General features: G+C 40.5%; 1 protein-coding gene across 1 annotated transcript in view; it reads right to left on the reverse strand.

Annotated features, from left to right (window-relative positions):
• The window catches only part of LOC126183894 (ras-related protein Rab-3), an 833674-nt gene that overhangs the window by 443307 nt on the left and 368726 nt on the right, over positions 1–21641 (reverse strand). The window lies entirely within an intron of this gene.

Consider the following 21641-nt stretch of genomic DNA (forward strand, 5'->3'; position numbering starts at 1 on the left):
CGCAATCGGAGGAGAAAACTGGTGATTGAAATTTCATGAGAAGATCCCGTCGCAACGAAAAACGCCTTTTTTTTTAATGATTGCCTCTACAATTCACGTATCATATCTGTAACACTATATCCCCTATTTCGTGATAATACAAAATGAGCTGCCCTTCTTTGTACTCTTTCGATTTCATCCGTCAGTCCCACCTGATGCGGATCTCACACCGAACAGCAATACTCCAGAATAGGGCGGACAAGCGTGGTGTAAGCAGTCTCTTTGGTAGACCTGTTGCACCTTCTAAGTGTTCTGCCAATGAATCGCATTCTTTGGTTTGCTCTACCCACAATATTATCTATGTGATCGTTCCAATTTAGGTTATTTGTAATTGTAATCCCTAAGTATTTAGTTCAATTTACAGCCCTCAGATTTGTGTGACTTATCGCGTAATCGAAACTTAGCTGATTTCTTTTAGTACTCATGTGAATAACTTCACACTTTTCCTTATTCAGGGTCGATGATGATGATGATGATATTTGGTTTGTGGGGCGCTCAACTGCGTGGTTATCAGCGCCCGTACAATTACCCAGTCTTTGCTCAGTCCAATTTCGCCACTTTCCTGGATGATGATGAAATGATGAGGACAACACAAATACCCAGTCATCTCGAGGCAGGTGAAAATCCCTGACCCCGCCGGGAATCGAACCCGGGACCCCGTGCTATTCAGGGTCAATTGCCACTTTTCGCACCATACAGATATCTTATCTAAATCATTTTGAAAGCCGTTTTGATCATCTGATGGCTTTACAAGACGGTAAATGACAGCATCATCTGCAAACAATCTAAGACGGCTGATCAGATTGTCTCCTATGTCGTTAATATAGATCAGGAACAATAGAGGGCCTATAACACTTCCTTGGGGAACGCCAGATATTACTTCTGTTTTACTCGATGACTTTCCGTCTATTACTACGAACTGTGAGCTTTCTGATAGGAAATCACGAATCCAGTCGCACAACTGAGGTGATACTCCGTAGGCACGCAGTTTGGTTAGAAGACACTTGTGAGGAACGGTGTCAAAAGCCTTCTGGAAATCTGGAATTTTAATGAGCGTATAAAGTGATTTGCACAAAGTTTTGAGTTACGTGCAAACATTAATACAGTTAAAACAGAGATATAAGTAACAAAACAGAAAATTAAGGACCAATATCCTTAACAATGTCTAGCGGTTCAGGCGCTCATTCCGGAACCGCGCGACTACTACGGTCGCAGGTTCGAATCCTGCCTCGGGCGTGGGTGTGTGTGATGTCCTTAGGTTAGTTAGGTTTAAGTAGTTCTAAGTTCTAGGGGACTGATGACCACAGATGTTAAGCCCCATAGTGCTCAGAGCCATTTTTGAACCTTAACAATGGTTTGCTGTAGAATTCTTGAGCATATTCTGAGTTCTAATATAATAAATTTCCTAGAGACCGAAAAGCTCATATTCACGAATCATCATGGCTTTAGGAAGCATCGCTCGTGCAAAGCCCAGCTTGTTCTTTCCTCACATGATATACTGCGAACTATGGATGAAGGGCAACAGTCAGATTATATATTTCTGCATTTCCAAAAAGCAATCGAGACGGTGCCCCACTGCAGACTGATAACGAAGGTATGTGCATACGGAATAATGCAGTATGTTGTGCTCGGCGGCGAGTGTTCATCGGAGACAGGGGTAACATCAGTAGTGACCTAGGGATGCGTGATAGGACTGTTGCTATTTTCTATACACATAAGTGATCTGGTAGACAGGGTAGGCAGCAATCTGTTGTTGTTCCCTGATGATGATGTGATGTACACGGAGGTGTCGAAGATAAGTGACTGTAGGCTGATACAAGATGACCTAGACAAAATTTCTAGTTTGTGTGATGAATGGCAGCTGGCTCTTAATGTAGAAAAATGTAAGTTAATGCGGATGAGTAGGAACAAGAAACCAGTCATATACGGAAATAATAGTGTCCTGCTTGACACAGTGACGTCATTTAAACATCTGTGCCGCACCTTACAAAGTGATATGAAACGGAACGAGCATGTGAGGATCGTGGTAGGGAAAGCGAATGGTCGGTTTCGGTTTATTGGGAGAATTTTAGGAATGTATAGTTCATCACTAAAGGTGACCACATATAGGATGCTACAGCGACCTATTCTTGAGTACTGCTCGAGTGTTTGGGATTCGCACCAGGTCGCATTGAAAGAAGACATTGAATCAGTTCAGAGGCCAGCTGCTAGATTTGTTACCGTTAGGTTCGATCAGCGTGCAAGTGTTGCGGATATGCTTCGGGAGCACAAGTGGGAATCCCTGGAGGGAAGAGGACTTTCATTTCTACGAAAACTACTGAGAAAGTTCAGAGAACCGACAATTGAAGCTGACTGCAGAGCGATCCTACTGCCGTGAACAAACATTTCGCGTAGGGACCACGAATATAAGGTACGAGAAATAAGGGCTCATATAGAGACATGCAGACAGTCGGTTTCCCCTCGCTCTATCTGCGAATGGAATTAGGAAAGGAATCGACTAGTTGTGGTGCAGGGTACCACGCACCGTACGGCGGCTTGTGGAGTATGTATGTAGATGTAATAGCCTTCAGCCAAGAAGGCTCTACAGGATCGCTGCCAGGTTTCTGAAGCAGTCAAATACTGTCGTAAATATACTGACAAAATTTAGGAGTCGAATCAATAAGCAATGCCAACAGCTAGACAGCCTGTGAGCACGATCCTAGTTGTAATGTCGCAACAAGTTCATAGCTTAATGATACACTATGAGATCAAAAGTATCTAGACACCCCCAAAAACATACGTATCTCATATTAAGTGTATTTTGATGCCACCTACTGCCAGGTACTCCACATCAGCGACCTCAGTAGTCATTAGACATCGTGAGAGAGCAGAATGGGGCGCTCCGCGAAACTCACGGACTTCGAACGTGGTCAGGTGAATGGTTGTCACTTGTGTCGTACGTCTGTAGGCGAGATTTCCACACTCCTTAACACCCCTAGGTCCACTGTTTCCGATGTGATAGTGAAGTGGAAACGTGAAGGGATACGTACAGCACAAAAGCGTACAGGTCGACCTCGTCTGTTGACTGACAGAGACCGCCGACAGTTGAAGAGGGTCGTAATGTGCAATAGGCAGACATTTATCCAGACTACCACACAGGAATTCCAAACTGCATCACGATCCACTGTAAGTACTATGACAGTAAGGCGGGAGGTGAGAAAACTTGGATTTCATGGTCGAGCGGCTGCTCATAAGCCAGACATCATGCCGGTAAATGCCAAATGAGCGTAAACATTGAACGATTGAACAGTGGAAAAATGTTGTGTGGAGTGACGAATCACGGTACACAATGTGGCGATACGATGGCAGGGTGTGGGTATGTCGAATGCCCGTTGAACGTCATCTGCCAGCGTGTGTAGCGCCAACAGTAAAATTCGGAGGATGTGGTGTTATGGTGTGGCGGTGCTTTTCGTGGAGGGGCCTTGCACCCCTTGTTGTTTTGCGTGGCACTATCACAGCACAGGCCTACATTGATGTTTTAAGCACCTTCTTGCTTCCCACTGTTGAAGAGCAATTCGGCGATGGCGACTGCATTTTTCAAGACGATCGAGCACCTGTTCATAATACACGACTTGTGGTGGAGTGGTTACACGACAGTAACATCCATGTAATGATCTGAATCCCACAGAACACCTTTGGGATGTTTTTGAACGCCGAATTCGTGCTAGGCCTCATCGACCAACATCGATACCTCTCCTCAGTGCAGCACTCCGTGAAGAATGCGCTGCCATTCCCCAAGAAATCTTCCAGCACCTGATTGAACGTATGCCTGCGAGAGTGGAAGCTGTCATCAAGGCTAAGGGTGGGCCAACACCATACTGAATTCCAGCATTACCGACGGAGGGCGCCATGAACTTATAAGTCATTTTCAGCCAGGTGTCCGGATACTTTCGATCACATAGTCTAGATTACTGCACACCATCTACAGACGTGTTCCCACAGTGTGACTAGGATACAAAATTGTGGAGGTACCTGGCAGTGCAATACATCTCCCAGTGACTGCTCAGAAATTAGACTATCTTGCGTTGAATATCATACATCAAAGTGTAAACCTAGTAGACATTTTCAATGAGGAAATTGTAGTACGTCTTCATCTGAAGCAGCGTCATGGGTTTGAAGTATAAATAAACCACACATAGCTATCAAAAGACCACTTCGCAGTGGTACACGACGTGATAAATGTAAGAATTATGAGTTCCTTAAATCGACAGGCCTAACGCCTCGCGATGTCATCACTCGATATAACAGCTCTAGTTAAATACGATGATTGGATCATTCATCACAAATATTTCTCCCACAAACTTCTTGTTTCAACAACCTTCAAGAATAACGATGAGATAAGAATTCTTATTTAATATCTAGATGAGTTAACACTTCCAGTCACCAGTTTTCTGTATTTGGAAGAAATATTTGTAATCATGAAGAAGGATGGAAGCACTTTGCCAACGGCAACATAGCTACTTTCATGTATTGCATTCTCCTCTCTGTTTCAGGATATAAGACATGAGCTTAATGTTATCAGGCTCGACTGCACAAGAAATGATGGAATCACATCGATTTACAAAACATACAACTCCACATCAACTTTGGACCTAAATACATTCTAAAATGCAGGACGGTTTATAGATGGATCTATAGGTGCTCCCTTTACATCTACACCTACATCTACATCTACATCCATACTCCGCAAGCCACCTGATGGTGTGTGGCGGAGGGTACTTTCAGTACCTCTATCGGTTCTCTCTTCTATTCCAGTCTCGTATTGTTCGTGGGAAGAAAGATTGACGGTATACCTCTGTGTGGGCTCTAATCTCTCTGATTTTATCCTCATGGTCTCTCCGCGAGATATACGTAGGAGGGAGCAATATACTGCTTGACTCCTCGGTGAAGGTATGTTCTCGAAACTTCAACAAAAGCCCATACCGAGCTACTGAGCGTCTCTCCTGCAGAGTCTTCCACTGGAGTTTATCTATCACCTCCGTGATGCTTTCACGATTACTAAATGATCCTGTAACGAAGCACGCTGCTCTCCTTTGGATCTTCTCTGTCTCTTCTATCAACCCTATCTGGTACGGATCCCACACTGGTGAGCAATATTCAAGCAATGGGCGAACAAGTGTACTGTAACCTACTTCCTTTGTTTTCAGATTGCATGTCCTTAAGATTCTTCCAATGAATCTCAGTTTGGCATCTGCTTGACCGACGATCAACTTCATATGATCATTCCATTTTAAATCACTCCTAATGCCTACCTTAGCGGCTGTATTCCACTCAGAACGTTAGCGGGATTTCTTTTAGGATAATGCATGAGTTTTTTTGAATGCTAAATAGGAAATTATTCCAATTCGAAGTGCTATGGCTAATAACTCATACATTCAAGAAGCATCAGAAGAGAAAAATAAAATTGTGTTGGATAAATTGGTGTGGGAACTATCCCATTTGTCAGTATCCGTTGAAGAGTGCCTGAAACTTTTACGTGAGTTGCATGCAGATTCCCAGCTGCCATTAACTTTCTATTGATGGGAATCTTAGGAGTAACCAGTCCTCAAAGAACTTCCAAACAATCATGGACAATTATGGGATCTGTTCAATTACAATAGCCTCGATTTATTATTACAGCGCTGCAAACAGACACAAGGGGGAATCGGAAAAAGGACTCAAGCGTATTTTATAACTGAAAGCTAACCAATACAAGAGTGTACCTAATTCAGAGTATTTTCCATACTATAACTTACAGCTTGACCGGAAGAGTGACAATGATAGCCTACTGTATGATATTTATGCAAAGTTGTGCTCTTCTTACAATGAGAGCAAAGAATTTAGATGCATATTCACTCTTAAGAAATTTAAAGAATTAGCGCCCTTAGCGGTGATTGATTGCTGCAGACAAAAGGAATTCATTAAAAGCAGAACTATAGACATACTTTGTAAGTAGGCTGTTTATGTTTTCTTTATGTAAGTTTGATGTTTATGTTTTCTTATTGGCAACGTTACGTAGCGCTCACTGTATGAAAATCACTGGCTGTGCTGTGTGCAGTATGTGGCTAGTTTGCATTGTTGTCTGCCATTGTTGTCATGAACTGCTATAGCTGGATGCGAACAGCGCGTAGCGCTGGTCAGTTGGAGGTGAGCCGCCAGCAGTGGTGGATGTGGGGAGAGAGATGGCGGAGTTTTGTAATACTGGATGTCAATTATGAATATTAAGGTAAATACATTGTTTGTTCTCCATTAATGTCTTTCATTTGCTAACTATCCTTATCAGTAGTTAGTGCCTTCAGTAGTTTGAATCTTTTATTTAGCTGGCAGTAGTGGCGCTCGCTGTTTTGCAGTAGCTTGTGTAGCGAAGATTTTTGTGAGGTAAGTGATTGGTAAAAGGTATAGGTTAAAGTTAGTCAGGGCCATTGTTTTGTAGGGGTTATTGAAAGTCAGATTGCGTTGCGCTAAATAATATTGTGTGTCAGGTTAAGCACAGGCTTGTATAATTGTTCTAAGTGGACGTTTCACATGTAAAATTGTTCTAAGGGGTCGTTTCATATGTCGACCCTTAGCCTAGGATACCTCACTGGAATCTTCTGATTTTTTCTTGTAGTTTGTGTATTTAGTGTAGCTTTTGTTTATTGCTAGCGCGTAATTGTAGAGAGAATCTCCTTTGTAGTTGCAGTCTTTCATTGTTGTAATGTAAAACAGTTGTGGCATGCATGTAGATTTGCAACAAGTATTTCGCAGCTGCGCTTGTAATTAACTACATATTATTTTCAGTGCTATGTTAATGTGTTCTCTTATTTTTGCTATTCAAATTGTGCTTTTCTGTGTTATCGTGTGAAATATTGTCACAATAATGGCGTGTGAAAAACGTAACACTCGGCTCCAAAGTAAAATGAGAAACGACAGTGAAGACGAAAGCAATGTGTTAGCGCCACTGTGTAATGAGTTAACTAATGTTCAAAGTAGTAATTTGGTAACTGTGCATAGGGAAATGGAGCGGGCGTCAAACAATGGCGTAGACAGTCAAACAGGTAGTGAACAGGGAAGCATTATCGATCGATCGGTCGGCAACAGCTCGCCTCAGGAATCCGAAATGATAGGACACAATTTTGCAAATACTGTAGATTCAGGTTTTGCGTCCTCACCGTCTTCTCAAATGAGTCAAGACACATTTTCTGCTTGTCAAAATGTGAATGTTGCTGGTGCAAATGCACTGCCGAAAAGCGTAGAGGAACAGATTCCAGACACTAATGCATTGTTATTACAATTAATGCAACAAATGGGACAAAATCTCCTAAAGTTAGACACAATGGAACAAAATCTTAAAAAGTTAGACACAGTGGAACAAAATCTGCAAAAGTTAGACACAATGGAACAACACCAGAGACAAACACAGCAACAGTTAGACACAGTGGAACAAAATCTTAAAAAGTTAGACACAATGGAACAAAATCAGAGACAAACACAGCAAAAGCTTCAAAAGTTAGACACCACACTTGAACAAACACGTGAAGATTTAACTACTGAGTTACATAACATTGAATCGAAATGTCAAAAAGTCTGTAATGACGTAAAAACACAAATTTGTGAGCATTTTCAGCCTATTTTTTCGCGGCATGAAAATGCATTACAGAATCACGAAGCAGCCATAAAAGAACTGCAAACTATTGTTCATGAAAATCATGAGACCTTGCAAGCTAAAATGGACTCAGTTGCATCTACCGATTCGGTTACGCAACTTGCAAAAACTCAGGAAAACTTAAAGGATACAGTAGAAAGACACATGGGGGAAATTGGTTCATTATCAGAGAAAGTAGCCGAACTTTCGGATCAGGTCACTAACTTATCTACAAAGGTAGATGATGATCTGAATGACACAAGACCCGTAGCCTTCACTGACACAGAAGAGTATGAACAAATAAGAAAATTCAAACAAAATCAGAATCAAATTAATACGCAATACAAAAGAGAAATGCGGGAAGTACAAGATCAGCTGACACAGGTAATACAAGAATTACGTATTTCAGAGGACACTCGCGCCCCAATACGGGAAGAGGAACTTAGAAATACGGAAAAGCCACAAAATAATAACACAGGGCATTTCGGTAATTATGAAAGGAATTGGCAAGGTGCACCGAATTTTGAGATGGAACCGCCGACACGACGTAACAATGAGCGATATGTGACTCGCCGACATGATGACTTTGACTATAAGCTGTTCATTACTACACGTAAATTCAAAACATTCAAGAATTCTGCCAACGACATTCATCCACAAGCGTGGCTCCATCAATTCTCTCATTGTTTTCCTCCCAACTGGTCATTAGAACACAGATTAGAATTTATGTGTGGCTATTTGGAGAATGAACCAGCTGTAAGAATGCGATCGGTCATTCACGATTGTCACAGTGAAGGAGAATTTTACCACGCCTTCCTCTCAGCATATTGGTCTCAAGCTACACAAGACCGCGTAAAACATAGCATCATGATGATGAAACACTTTGAACAATCTGAATTTTCCAGTCTTGTCAAATATTTTGAAGACATGTTGCACAAGAATCAGTACCTGTCAAACCCATACAGCCCCTCAGAACTCATCCGCATTTGCTTAATCAAACTGCCTGAACATTTGAGACATATTATTTTAGCAGGACGTTGCAAAGACGACATTGAAGCTTTTCAGGGACTGTTACAAGAACTGGAAATTGACACAGACAGTCGCGGGATGCGAAAACAGGAAAACAATCATTACAGGTCACATCTGTCACAATTCCGTGACGACAGAAACAATAAATGGCCACGACAAACCTATTCTTACAACGTAAATCGTGACCAAAACAGACACCACCCATATGACAACCACTGGCAGAGTAATAGTTACAGGGAAAGATCACCTTTCCGCGGTAATGACTATCACAGAGACAATCAGAGAAACAGACAATATGGGAACCAAAATAACTATTATCAAGGGAGACAGAATAACTTTAGACGCAACGGTCCAGCGCGTAGTTACGATTCAAGGAGAAATTCTCCACCATGTGACCGACAAGAAAGAAACTATGGAAACTACCGAAATGACGACAGACGATATGATCGTAACGACAGACCTGAATTGCATCAGAACTGGCGAGCTTTAAACAGAGCTGGGCCCTCTCGGCAAGGCGAATTTGTGGAAGTTAGGCCTCCTAACCCCAATAACGGCGCGCGCCAACAAAGAAACAGACAATGACTCACACCTCAGGCAGCTGCGTGCGCCGGCTGGCTCCGAGAAAAATAACCATTGACGCTAACCTTGAGCAAAATTCCCGTATTCTTTACGGACGAATACCGCATGATACTTGCATTCAAGTTGAAACTCTGCGTACTGAGAAGAGCAAAGGGTAAAAGATTACACCACATTTCTCATGTAAAACCATTTATTGACAGATAATCTGCTTTTTAACTTAGTCTTTGCAATTTTCACTTCACACCACTTGTACAATTTGTCACACTGAGAAACTGTTAACATGCAACTATGTTTTAAAGCTAACTAACCATCCAGTCAAGAACATAGGTAACTTAGACAAGTAACTGCGAATGCCTTGTTATTGCGAGCAGACGACACAGTGTTGTTATTTATACATTCCTCCTTGTTAGTTGCACGATTACATAACGAATATACGGCTCACATACTTAGAACATATACCAGCACTGCTAATGAAATTTTCATGCAACATTTTGGTTTGCTTACGAGTGGATTCTGGATTTGAGGTGCTTTCTGTGAAATGCCAGATGACACAGTGGTTGGTTTGTGTGACAGCTACACGATTATATCACGACGTTACTAATGAGTGACAATTTACAATGTTGCTTTTGCGGTGTATCTGTTTGATATCTGCACAGTTTTTCTGAATTCTTCTGTAAAGTAAAACATGTTTTAGTGGTGACTTTTGTGCTATTGCTACAAGGAGACAGCCTTTTCCGTAGGACAACAATACGTTACAGCACAGTACTTTCCTCATCACGGCAATAAGCGTAATAAGTATGATATCTATACGCAAAGCATTTCACTTTTGTGTATCATGAGGTAAGTACATTGACTTCTGCAGAACTTAGCTTTCGGAGGACAATAACTACGACACTTCCCAGAGATTATCTTAGAGCAAGACGCACATTTAGCGCTACTGGACACGTATTTGAGTGATTAATTTTGTACTTAAGACATTTATTTTTAGAGATTTTTGAATTACAAAGAAAGTTTTTTGTGACACATTTCATTTCATTGCTGTAAGCTGTAATACCTGAGGATACAATTACAATTAACCTCAGGGGGGTACACGCCTGCTTTGTGTACCATGTGTCTGGCAAGCACAAGGAGCCCTAGCTAATATGGTATTTGCTTATACAATTTAACACATCGTTACCATATTTCTCTAACACATAAATTACACAGCTATCTGATAATTTAACAGAGAAACAAACATTTTTTTTTATGTCAGTGACACATGTTTACGCAATTACACCGTTGGATAACTTCACACTTACGAAATTGTATTTTGTCTGTACTTTGTGCACTGTTCTTTTCTCAAATAAGTCAAGACACATTTTCAGCTTGTCAAAATGTGAATGTTGCCGGCGCAAATGCACTGCCGAAAAGAGTAGAGGAACAGATTCCAGACACTAATGCATTGTTATTACAACTAATGCAACAAATGGAACAAAATCAGAGACAGATGGGACAAAATCTTCAAAAGTTAGACACAATGGAACAAAATCTTAAAAAGTTAGACACAGTGGAACAAAATCTTAAAAAGTTAGACACAGTGGAACAAAATCTTAAAAAGTTAGACACAGTGGAACAAAATCTTAAAAAGTTAGACACAGTGGAACAAAATCTTCAAAAGTTAGACACAATGGAACAAAATCTTCGGAAGTTAGACACCACACTTGAACAAACACGTGAAGATCTAACTACTGAGTTACATAACATTGAATCGAAATGCCAAAAAGTCTGTAATGACGTAAAAACACAAATTTGTGAGCATTTTCAGCCTATTTTTTCGCGGCATGAAAATGCATTACAGAATCACGAAGCAGCCATAAAAGAACTGCAAACTATTGTTCATGAAAATCATGAGACCTTGCAAGCTAAAATGGACTCAGTTGCATCTACCGATTCGGTTATGCAACTTGCAAAAACTCAGGAAAACTTAAAGGACACAGTAGAAAGACACATGGGGGAAATTAGTTCATTATCAGAGAAAGTAGCCGAACTTTCGGATCAGGTCACTAACTTATCTACAAAGGTAGATGATGATCTGAATGACACAAGACCCGTAGCCTTCACTGACACAGAAGAGTATGAACAAATTAGAAAATTCAAACAAAATCAAAATCAAATCAACACACAGTACAAAAGAGAAATGCGGGAATTACAAGATCAGCTGACACAGGTAATACAAGAATTACATATTTCAGAGGATACCCGCGCTCCAACATGGGAAGAGGAACTTAGAAATACGGAAAAGCCACAAAATAATAGCACAGGGCATTTCGGTAATTATGAAAGAAATTGGCAAGGTACACCGAATTTTGAGATGGAACCGCCGAAACGACGTAACAATGACCGATATGTGACTCGCCGACATGATGATTTTGACTATAAGCTGTTCATTACTACACGTAAATTCAAAACATTTAAGAATTCTGGCAACGACATTCATCCACAAGCGTGGCTCCATCAATTCTCTCATTGTTTTCCTCCCAACTGGTCATTAGAACACAGATTAGAATTTATGTGTGGCTACTTAGAAAATGAACCAGCTGTAAGAATGCGATCGGTCATTCACGATTGCCACAGTGAAGGAGAATTTTACCATGCCTTCCTCTCAGCATATTGGTCACAAGCTACACAAGATCGCGTAAAACATAGCATCATGATGATGAAACACTTTGAACAATCTGAATTTTCCAGTCTTGTCAAATATTTTGAAGACATGTTGCACAAGAATCAGTACCTGTCAAACCCATACAGCCCCTCAGAACTCATCCGCATTTGCTTAATCAAACTGCCTGAACATTTACGACATATTATTTTAGCAGGACGTTGCAAAGACGACATTGAAGCTTTTCAGGGATTGTTACAAGAACTGGAAATTGACACAGACAGTCGCAGGATGCGAAAACAGGAAAACAATCACTACAGGTCACATCCGTCTCAATTCCGTGACGACAGAAACAATAACTGGACACGACAAGTCTATTCTTACAACGCAAATCGTGACCAAAACAGACACCACCCGTATGACAACCGTTGGCAGAGTAGTAATAATTACAGGGAAAGATCACCTCTCCGCAGTAATGACTATCACAGAGACAATCAGAGAAACAGACAATATGGGAACCAAAATAACTATTATCAAGGGAGACAGAATAACTTTAGACGCAACGGTCCAGCGCGTAGTTACGATTCAAGGAGAAATTCTCCACCACGTGACCGACAAGAAAGAAACTATGGAATCTACCGACATGACGACAGACGATATGATCGTAACGACAGACCTGAATTGCATCAGAACTGGCGAGATTTAAACAGAGCAGAGCACTCTCGTCACGATGAATTTGTAGAAGTTAGGTCTCCAAATCCCAATAACGACGCGCGCCAACAAAGAGACAATAGGCGATGACTCACACCACTGGCAGCCACAAGACGTACTTATGAAACTGACGACGCAGCTGCCGTAGCTAGTAATTACGTAAAAATGGAAGACATTAGGGACATCTTACTCCAGGAACACGACGTAAAACATAACAACATTGCATATCCTGTGATTCATATTACTGTAAATGACGTAAAATTTACGGCAGTACTTGACTCTGGCAGTTGGAGGTGAGCCGCCAGCAGTGGTGGACGTGGGGAGAGAGATGGCGGAGTTTTGATAATCTGTAAGACTGAATGTCAATTATGAATATTAAGGTAAATACATTGTTTGTTCTCTATTAATATCTTTCATTTGCTAACTATCCCTATCAGTAGTTAGTACCTTCAGTGGTTTGAATCTTTTATTTAGCTGGCAATAGTGGCGCTCGCTGTTTTGCAGTAGCTTGAGTAGCGAAGATTTTTGTGAGGTAAGTGATTTGTAAAAGGTATAGGTTAAAGTTAGTCAGGGCCATTGTTTTGTAGGGGTTATTGAAAGTCAGATTGCATGAAACGTCCCCTTAGAACAACTTGACATATGAAACGTCCGCTTAGAACAATTTTACAAGCCTGTGCTTAACCTGACACACAATATTATTTAGCGCAACGCAATCTGACTTTCAATAACCCCTACAAAACAATGGCCCTGACTAACTTTAACCTATACCTTTTACAAATCACTTACCTCACAAAAATCTTCGCTACTCAAGCTACTGCAAAACAGCGAGCGCCACTACTGCCAGCTAAATAAAAGATTCAAACTACTGAAGGTACTAACTACTGATAGGGATAGTTAGCAAATGAAAGATATTAATAGAGAACAAACAATGTATTTACCTTAATATTCATAATTGACATTCAGTCTTACAGATTATCAAAACTCCGCCATCTCTCTCCCCACGTCCACCACTGCTGGCGGCTCACCTCCAACTGCCCAGCGCTACGCGCTGTTCGCATCCAGCTATAGCAGTTCATGACAACAATGGCAGGCAACAATGCAAACTAGCCACATACTGCACACAGCACAGCCAGTGATTTTCATACAGAGAGCGCTACGTAACGTTGCCAATAAGAAAACATAAACATCAAACTTACATAAAGAAAACATAAACAGCCTACTTACATAGCCCCCATGCTCCCCACAAAAAATTTTACAAAATGTTTTTACTGGATGTCAATTATGAATATTAAGGTAAATACATTGTTTGTTCTCCATTAATGTCTTTCATTTGCTAACTATCCCTATCAGTAGTTAGTGCCTTCAGTAGTTTGAATCTTTTATTTAGCTGGCAGTAGTGGCGCTCGCTGTTTTGCAGTAGCTTGTGTAGCGAAGATTTTTGTGAGGTAAGTGATTGGTAAAAGGTATAGGTTAAAGTTAGTCAGGGCCATTGTTTTGTAGGGGTTATTGAAAGTCAGATTGCGTTGCGCTAAATAATATTGTGTGTCAGGTTAAGCACAGGCTTGTATAATTGTTCTAAGTGGACGTTTCACATGTAAAATTGTTCTAAGGGGTCGTTTCAACTTATTGATTTTGAATCATCGCAAGCTTCCCTAAACGCACTGCAGGATACGCATTATTGCTATAAGACCGAATGGTAATTTACATACCTCTAACAGGAATCGTAAAACATGTGGTATAAGTGTAAAGGATTTCCACTACATGCATCATGTCTCACACTGGCGTCTGAGTGTAAATGTCGTTGTGCATATACAGGGGATTCACGATAAGTGTGGACAGTTTGTGTTTAAAGATGATTTCTTCACGGCATTCTCCAAGACTGGACAAGTATTAACGAAGAATTCCACAACCGCTGCTTCGTCTAAACCATTTAGTACAATACACTGTGCTAACACTCGTCGATCAATGACAGGAAACAGTGGGACGAGGAGGGGGAGTTGAACGAAAATATGGTGATATTGCGTCGAGTCAATGACCATAGAGAAAGCATATTTTACGTCAAGGGCAGTGAAAAAGTCTTGTGTCTGCATAATATCTTAGGAGTGCATCAATGCACGATCTACAGGATTTCAGCTGCCCATCAATTCGAAGACTAAAGCAAATGTATGGTGACAGCAACAGATCTCTCTTTCACAGAGGATCACAGTCATGTAGAATTTTTTGAAACAAATTTCCGCCATTTGACTGTTAATTGTTCATTTATTTTACACAATCAGGATATCGGCTTTATAGCCATTCTCAAGTGTTTACCGAAGTGAAAATCAATGGAGCGTGCATAGCATACAGTGTCGGGCATAGGAACAAGACGTTACTATGCATTTGAAAACGTTACTTACAAGTTAAAGTACGTCTGACCTGTCTGTGATATATCATCGTCGAAAAAACGTACGTGTGGACTTATAGACCAGTTGTATTGCAGGATACAAGTACATATCGAAGATACATAATATGGCTGCGCAGTGAAAAACCGTTAACACACATTATGGCATATTTAACAGAAATATATTCTTGTGACCTGCATTCTTCGCTTTTGTCCATCAGCTGACGTTAACGTATGTCAAAACAGTGCCAGAGATCGTAACAAAGCGGCACCACTGTGTGGGCCACATGATCTCTGCATTACTAGAGGTATTACTAGGAAAGGGCGGGAGGATATTTATTTACCTAAATGTTTAACGTGTCCTTGTAATACATGTTCATGACAGCCTCTAACAGGGATTCATTGTAATATTCCGTACTTGGAGTGTAAATATAACGATTTTAGATGTACAATAAAATTTTGATTTCAAAACGATCGCGTGGCTTCAGTATTATAAAATCGTGATTCATGGAGACGTGAAAGATGTCACACCTGTGCAACGACTTACATGATCCATGTGAAATGGGGTGCCTGCCACAAAACTCAGAAAATGAAAGATCCTGAGCCAGAACTGCTCAATGACATTCTCTACACATTCCTAAAATACGGCAGGTACAATAATAGTACACAACTGTTCAATATAGGGATAAGGAATTGGGGGGGTGGGGGCGGGGAGAAGGAGTGGGTGGTAAGGTGAGGGGCTTGTGAGAGAGTGTGAGGTTTGTGACAAAGGGGGAGAAGAAGACAGGTGATGGTGAGTGGGAGGTGTTGGGGGGGCTGACAGATGGAACAGATTTGGTGGTGGTAAGTGGGCATGTAGAGGTGTAAGCAGACTACGATATATCCGTGAACTATATTATACACCTGGCAATATACTTCATGTCTTAATACTTCCATAAAGAGGAGATCTGAAGCTCACAAATTTGTTCCATGATGACACATTGTAAGAAGCTGCTATGAACGTGTATTAAAAGTACATGTTAAGCATTTAGCTAAATAAACATCCACCTGCTCTTTCCTGGTAATACCTCTGGTAGTGCAGAGATCATGCGCCTCACGCAGTAGTGCCGCTTTGTTACAATTTCTTCAACTGTTTTGACATATGTCAGCTGATGAACAGAAGTGACGAATTCAGGTCACAGGAATATATTGGCTGTTCAATACGCCATCCTGCGTTGATGGTTTTACATTGTGCACAGTTTCAGCCACATTATGTATAAAGATTGTGTGAAACAAACGAAAAATAATCAAGCAGCAGTTATATGTGTGTTTCAGAGAATGAGCACATATTTTTAAGAACATGAGCTTTGTATGTACTTCTTCACTTCATATTTTTCTCACCAACTCACTCTCAGCCTTCAAGCAAGTATTTTTATTTTACATATGCCAGCTTTACTGTTCATGAATAGATTTAGAAACTTTGTCTGTATTACGCCGAAATTGGAGGCAGTCCACAGCAATCTGCTGCCATATTCCAATGAAAGCCTCTCTTTATAAAGCAAGATGCTAATCGCCTAATGCATGAATTGATGTACACACCTCATATGGGAAGTGAACTGTTTTCTCCATGCTCAGTGCTGTCAGACAAGACCACATACGTGAAGTGAGCTCAGTGTGATCGGTGTTAGCCAATTGTGGGCAGTCAGCCCAGGGGCCATGTGCCATAACACTCATGTAGCGAAAACGCATTTGCGAGTGCTGTGGCATGATCTAGTTCCAGAAGTTCCATATATGTGTGCTGCTATCAATACTGAATACACTGCACTCTCAGTAGTGCGGGAGAGGAATGACATGGTGTGATATGAGTTCCTGAAATTATGTGGTTTTGGGCTGCGTCTATACCATCTCGTGCCTTTTTTCTTTTCAGGATGCGTCGAGGTGATGAAATAAGGCGGTTTCACAAGCCGATGGAAGAAAAGCGTTGTGGTCTGATCTGCGTCCCCAAATTATGGAAATTATTCTTATATACACTGACTGCATCCTCGCCGCTGCGTGGGAGTGGGTAGCGAACCTGAACGTCATAGTACCCTAAAAATGTTGAATGTGTGAGGTGTCCACATTATCATCATATCATTCTCATTATGTATACTGGACATTGTCTCCACATTGTAGCCATTATTCGCATCCATCCATCACCTGCTGACACCACAGAGGGATTACTGATACTCATCAACCACTTTTAAGTAGAAGAAGAAGAAGAAGAAGAAATCGAAATGTGAGGTTAAATAACTGTTTTTAAGCACTGTTATATACTAACATTACAATGCAAGAATATGATGATATATTTTAAGATAGGACTCCTTCTTTGCAGAACCCAAACAGCATTTGTAGTGGGGACATCTATGTGGAACCTCTATCAAGGCTTTCATAACTACTTATAAAAGAGTTACTTATACTGAAAGTTACAAAACTAACGAAACTTTTGGGAAGGCAGTACTGGCTGAGCTACATGCTGCCAAGCTCTTTCTAACACCGGAATTTTCAGACATGAATGTTGAGGATCTGCAGTTCTTAAACAGCAGTCATATGAGACTGTTCTTTTAGCTGCAGAGTAGGTGGTATAGCTATAGCTATCTTCACAGGATAGCAATAATCAGACACGCACGCACACACACACACACACACACATATATATATATATATATATATATATATATATATATATATATATATATATATATATATATATATATATATATATATAGTTGTTAAAATTTGAACAGAATTTAGGCCTTAGTGAATCTCAAATTTAACTGAAATATATAGCTGTAGCAAAGTAACACATTTCGTTACTGTCTGTCCATACTAGTGATCTAATAATAATAATCCATGTAGAAAATGGACTGTCTGTAGGTGATGCTGCTCTTACTAATTCCGCTATGCAGACAAACATATGGTGTTAAAAACGACTTTATACGACAATGTAGTCTGTTTTTATAACAATTACTTTAGTTAAGACTACACAGAGGTGGCGATGAGTAGTCAGCAAATCAGTTCATGCCTCGAATGAATGTATGCCGTTGCACTGATGCCTCATCTAAGATCTTAATGAGCTGTCAATGACGGGGCTATGTGATGGATGTAGACACTGGATAGAGCAACATGAAACCAGTTTACTGAATGTGCAACATAGTATATGTCTGAGGTGTAGAGTCAAATACTGCTGTCTGTATACACTTAAACATATCCCCTGGACTGATCGTTCTCTAGTATTCTGTTGAAGGTAGGAGCGTTGACACTAGTTTGACATATTGCAATTTCATACCAAGAAATCCTAACTGGCCGTGACTTGCAGTTTCGACTTGCTACCAACTAATCGACATATTACTCAACTGTACGACAAATATGCTCCCCTAAAAATCGGAAAGTAAGAAGGAAACCTGCACCTTGGCTAAATGAATTAAAACAGCTCATGAATCTTAGAGACGCTGCACACCGGGCGTACAAACTACTCCCCATGCCTGAATATCATATTGCTTATAGAGCAGAAGCAGAACAAAGTCAGTCTGTCTGCGAGAAATGCAAAACTCAGGTATATCCATACATTAACCGACAACAAAAACAGGCCATTTGTCCTGTGGAAGAAGATAGGTGGTGTTGTTACAAGTAAAGTAAAAGCTGCAACTGATCCCATTGTCCCAGCCGAATAACTGACCTACCACTTCGTATTATGAACGACAACTGAACAACAAATGAAACAGAGACTCATTGATTACTTCAGGGAGGTAAACTATTGTAGCCCCAAAAAATTCTGTCTAAAGCATATTACTTGCAACAACATCAAAAAAGAATGCATGTCAGATCAGCATTTACTGGGCATGATGGCGTTACAGTCCAGACTATGAAGCTTATTACTGACTTCCCACTACCCACTACAACAGATATCTTCAAATACTCCTTAATCACAAGTGTTTTCCCCAAGGCCTTCAAACAGTGTCTAGTTAAGCTACTAAGAAACATGGATATTGCAACTGCATCCTCCCATTACCAACCTATTTGCATTTTTCCTGCACTGTCCAAGGCCTTAGAATATATAGTCCACATCGAGCTAACAAACTACCTAACTACAAACGACCTACATGATGAATACCAGTCAGGTTTCCATAAACATCGCACCATAACATCTGCCTTAAGGAAGATAAGAGATGAGCTGAAGCTTACCATGGATGCACAAGAGGCAATTATCAAGTGCTTCTTAGACTTCAGCAAAGCCTTTGTCATTCTGGACTTCGACAATTTACTTGCCAAACTTAGCAGCCTAAATTTCTCGCCAAGTGCAGTGCAATGGTTTCCCTCAAACCGGACGTCTCACCAGCAATGCGTCATATCCAGCACCATAAAGTCACAATGGAGGCAGGTAGTATCATGCGTCCCCCAGGATTCATTATTAGGTACTTTACTCTTTTCTTTCTATGTAGAGGATATGTCATCAGTTTCGTCCTACTGCAAATACTGCATGTACGCCGATGACCTCCCATTGTATCTAAATGGAAAACCTATAAACCTGAAGACAGGTATCGGGATTCTCAACACCGACCTGTTTGCACTATTACAATGGCTGCAGGATATAGGATAAAAACTCAACCAATCCATTGGCCATTCTAGGCTCATTAGCCCAATTTATTGGGAATACCTACCATCTTTAATCCTGAAAGGGACAAATATCAACTTCTCTCCCACAGCAAAGAGTCTAGGACTCTTGTACTCAGGATGTAACAGCAATATGCAAGAAGGCGTCAGCATCTCCATATCCTTCAAAATTATAAAAAGCTATCCCCTCTTGATCTGAAAAAGAAAGTACTACAGACAGTTATACTTCCAATTGTTGATTTCAGCGATGTTATCCTGCAAAACTTTTCTCAGGAAACCTCACACCGGCTGGAATTGGTTAAGAAAATCTGTATTCGTTATGTCTGTGATGTTCGACTTTTGGTCATATTTCACTGTCATATACACAGCTATCCGCGCTTCATGTACACAAGGACAAAGATTACCATACGCTCTGTCTTCTCTACTGTCTTATCAACGAACACTGGCCCTCGCATCTCTCCTCGAGCTTAACGCTCTTACCTAACAACATGGCAGAAACACCTATACCCATCAGAGCAAAATCCTTTCTGTCCCATTCCATCGTTCATTCACATTCTCAAAGTGATTTCCAGTGGCAGGAAGTCGACTCTGGAATAACCTCAATAATCTCCCACATTATATTAGGGAACTGAATAACATCTCCAGCCTCAGAAGACAGTTAATAACGTATCTACAAAAGCAACAATAAGGAGTACCATTGCCATTGTAGCACTCATTATCCTCGTACATCCTTGTTTCCAACGATCTTTATCTTTTCCCAGTATACTTAGCTGGTGCAGTCTTCTTAAATTTGCTTTCCCCAGAACTCGATATATCAGAAAACATCTATCTTGTACACCAACCAACTCCTTTTTATATCTGCCACTATCGTTATCATTATTATGTCATCATTATTATTAATATTACTATTATAACTTTTAGTGATAGGAGCTGCAATATTATAAGTACTGCCAGCATTAAGTTTATGAGTTCATAATCAGTGCTATTTACTCACACTGCCACTTCTGACGCTCAGATCATTTTAACGCTGTATGTCATATTGTAACTGTTATGTCTGGTTTGACATATTGCAATTTCATACCAAGAAGTCTTAACTGGCCGTGACTTGCTGTTTCGACTTGCTGCCAACTAATCGACATATTACTCAACTGTACGACAAATATGCTCCCCTAAAAACCGGAAAGTAACTGTTATGTCTGTGGATACTGTGATGTAAAATATGTACTGTATGTGTTAAACCATGGTTCAATGTAAGAGGGGACCTGATTGGCCTAATCAGATCAGGTTAATTAAATAAAAAATAGAATAAATACTACACCAAAAAATACTCTACATGGTCATAAGCGGCACTCAAGTATTCAGTGTAAATATGCAAACTGTATTTCCTCGTTGCAATTGCTACACAGCTACACACATCTCCAATACTTTGCCGCTGGATACAAATACCATTAAATAAGCTAATACTGGCTCACATAACTGACAAAAAAATTAATTTTTCTTTAAAATATGTACAACCTGATCCTCAATAGCACATGGAGCACATAATAAATAATGATACTCCCATTTGTATCATACCTATATATTTATTTACCACACAGCAATTTACAATTTATAATCACTCAAGTACAGTAGGCACCACTCATTGTATTTCAGTACCGAATCTGCTAATGTGTGTCCCACACTTGTATGTTGTTGCCCCTGCTGCTGCTATGAGTCCAGAAATAGTGCATTATGTAGTGCCTGTGCGTCCCTGTCTTTCAGTTCTGCTGGCACTGGATCAGAGGCTCTGGACAACAGATATCTGTTACTGATATGAGGGTTCTGGCAATACTAGTTTGAAGAACACATTAATGTCCCAATACAACAGTTCTGCTAGCATTGGATCAGAGGTCTGTTGGGCTGTAGGCATTTGCTGCTGACCTGATAGCTGAAACAATAATGGATCACAGAATACCCACATAACCTGCTCCACTAGTTCTGCTAGCATAAGAATC

The sequence above is a fragment of the Schistocerca cancellata genome, chromosome 4, assembly GCF_023864275.1.
Source record: "Schistocerca cancellata isolate TAMUIC-IGC-003103 chromosome 4, iqSchCanc2.1, whole genome shotgun sequence".
Taxonomy (NCBI): domain Eukaryota; kingdom Metazoa; phylum Arthropoda; class Insecta; order Orthoptera; family Acrididae; genus Schistocerca; species Schistocerca cancellata.